We start from the raw sequence: 3,463 nt of genomic DNA, 5'->3' as shown, positions 1-3,463 counted from the left end.
TACATTGAATCCATAGATGGCTTTGGGTAATATAGACATTTCAATAATATTAAATCTTCCAATCCATGAACAAGAGATATCTTTCCATTTATTTGTGTCTTCTTCTATTTCTTTCATCAATGTCTTATAGTTTTCAATGTACAGATCTTTCACCTCTTTGGTAAAATGTATTTCTATATATTTTAATATTTTTGATACTATTGTCAATAGGATTTTTTTCCTCTTTATTTCTTTTTCAGATAGTTTATTGTTAGTTTACAGAAACAACTGATTTTTGTGTGTTGATTTTGCATCCTGCAACTTTACTGAATTGGTTTGTTAGTTCTAAGAGTTTTTTGGTGGAGTCTTTAGGATTTTCTATATATAAGATCATTTAATCTGCAAACAGAGACAATTTTACTTCTTGCTTTCTTATTTGGATGTTGTTTTCCTTTTTTTTTTTTTTTTTTTTTTTTTGCCTAATTGCTCTATCTAGGGCTTCCAGGACTATGTTGAATAGGAGTGTTAAGAGTGGGCATCCATGTCTTGTTCTTGATCATAGAGGAAAATGTTTCAAACTTTCATCATTAAGTATGAATTATCTGTAGGCTTGTCATATGTGGCCTTTATTATGTTGAGGTTTGTTCCTTCTGTATCCAGTATGTTAAGAGCTTTTATCATAAATAAATGTAATGACTGAGAATAACAGATCCAAGCCAATCTCATGATTCAACCAATTAAACAAAAACAAAGAACCAAGCATCTTTTCCGACCACAAAAAAACAATAACAAAGGAAGTTACAGGTATATGAAATGATGTGAAAAGATTTAAACTGCAATAATCAGCCAAGTAAGGCATGGGTTTTTATGAACAAAACCTGCCTTTAGGTGTTAGGAGAATGGAGAGATCCAAACGTTAGGAAAAGGGGCAAAGACAATCATCAGGAAAGAAGCAACATTTGAAGTTTAATACTGAAGGTGGGATAGGGTGTTACACATCCTCTCAGTTCCAAATAAATAAAATTATATGTATGTCTTGGAAAATAATGGGTTAATAACATCTGGAGAAGCACATTGTGTAGCCAAGCTGTGCTGACCTGAAGAGTCAGATTCCACTTGCAGAAAGCATCTCTCCCTCTCAACCCACACACCCAGCTCCACTCCCGGGTGCTTGAAACTATGGCTTGAGCATGAAATGCACTGATACCTGGCCTCAAAGCCTCTACTCACAGGGCCTGTGGTGCATGAATGCATTTTATTTTATTTTAGGTAGGAGTATATTGTCATCTTTAGGAATCGTTTGCATAAAACACGTTCTCCAGGTTATCTAAAATAGGGGTCCCCAACCCCCTGGCTGCAGACCAGTACTGGTCAGCGGCCCATTAGGAACCGGGGCACACAGCAGGTGGTGAGCAGTGAGAGAGCCAGCAAAGCTTCACCCCACCCTACGCATCACTCCCCATCGCTCACATGACCGCCTGAAACATCCGCCCTAGCTCCCCCCCGCCGGCCCCATCTGTGGAGAAATTGTCTTCCATGGAACCGGTCCCGGGTGCCAAAAATGTTGGGGACTGCGGATCTAAAACAATCAATGATCACTTAATTTAAAACAGTTCTTATGTCACATATTGCTATCATTTTCTTCCTAAAAAGGTGAGGAAAACTGTGGTGCTGGGTGCCTGGCTGGGGGCAGGACTGCAGACGGCAGAGGGCCCTGCAGACACGCTCTCCTGGGAACTGGATCGATCGGATCCTGGAGCGAGGAGCAATCAGGTCTGCACAGCAAGGAGCTCTGCGTTTTAGAAAAAGCACTACGACATAGGGGCTGGAGGGTGGGGACACTGCGGGAGAGGCCTGCTAGAAAGCTCCCACAAAGAACTTTCTAGGTCCATAGAATTCGGGCTCGTGAGCAAGACAGGGACACTGGGGAGTTTCAAGCATGGGCAGGTGAGGCATCCACTGAGGCAACTTCTGTGGATTTTGATGCCCATGGGTTTTGCCACATTATATGCCACAAACAGCACAGGCTTTCCTAAGATTAAGAAATATTTCAAATCCTACATTCACTGAAGTTCTGAAGCCAAGAGGAAGGCAGACCAACACAAAGCATGGGGTCACCCAAACACTACAGCGTTTGTTCTTATTTTACCTCTAATTCTGAAGACAAAGGAAGGCATCCACATAAGGAAAAGCCAGGATTCATGTAAAACCCAAGCCACTTATCTCGAAAAGGGCCAGCCTGTTGGCGTTTGAGTAACAGAGATGAACATTTTAACAGCAGGGGGAACTCTCAACAGGGAAACACTCTATCTATAAACTAAGTAGAAAATGCATATATTTCATGCGCATTTTGATATTTCAGGTGAACGCTTGTTTCTATAAATATCTGAGTCCTTTCAATTTTCCAACATTTGCCCATTCTGCAACGTAAGCAATCTTTTTATAGTGACAGTGGCTTTCATGATGCTCGCTTCAAGAGGAAATATGCGTTTTGCTCCTGGCATGATCTTTAGTTTCACTTCCAGGGATGGAAGTCCAGGTGGGAAATGGAGATCGCTCTTCAATTTCAAGGCGATTCTGTTTCCAATGAGGCAGACCACGAATCAGACAGGTTCACCCCATCTGCTTACTGCAAACCAAGCTCCAAATCTCCGAGACAGTATCAGCCTGGTTCTCATTAACATTTAAGCAAAGAAAACTGCCAAATTAACAATCTAATTATGATTGAAGTCCTACACTTGGCAGGAGTCTATCACGCTGTCCCTGCTGGGTTCAATTTCTAAAATTGGTCATCTGGCAGACACCAGAGGTGTCTGGACAGAGGCTCTGGCAGTTTCGCTGGGGCCACCTGTTTTCCAGCACATCGTGCAAGTGCCTAAAAAGGAAGTGTCTGGTCAGAAAACACTTGGGGTCCTCAGGCACCTTCCCCGCTGTAATTTCTCCAGTTCTACTGATCCCAATAAGAGCAACAGTGAATTACACAATATATTAAAAGAGCATAACTTCACTCAAAACAAGGTGAGCATCTCTGTGGAGCAGAATTAGGACCAACATGAGGTGTTGAGCAGGGGCCAAGACGCAGACGTCAGAATCTGATGGGAGACCATTCCTGCAGCACAGTGGGGGAGAGCCTTCTGTGAGCAGGGAGAGTGAGGCTCCCTTACCTGGTGTGAACCTGCAGTGCTGGGAGGAGGGTGAGTGGGGGAGCTGATATGACAGGTCTGAACTAGACACCTGGTGAGCACAGAAGCAGTAGCAATACCTGTGTGCGAACAAGGAGAGGAAGACAAACGCATCACACACACTCCATGTACACACACACCCCACACACACCACAGACACACACACACCACAGACACCACACACACCATACACATCACATACACCATACACACCACAGACACACACACACCATATACACACACAAAACACATACACCATACACACCACACACACCACACACAAAACACACCACACACACCAC

This window comes from Physeter macrocephalus, chromosome 8 (genome assembly GCF_002837175.3).
Source record: "Physeter macrocephalus isolate SW-GA chromosome 8, ASM283717v5, whole genome shotgun sequence".
NCBI lineage: Eukaryota > Metazoa > Chordata > Mammalia > Artiodactyla > Physeteridae > Physeter > Physeter macrocephalus.
This window is presented reverse-complemented; position numbering follows the sequence as displayed.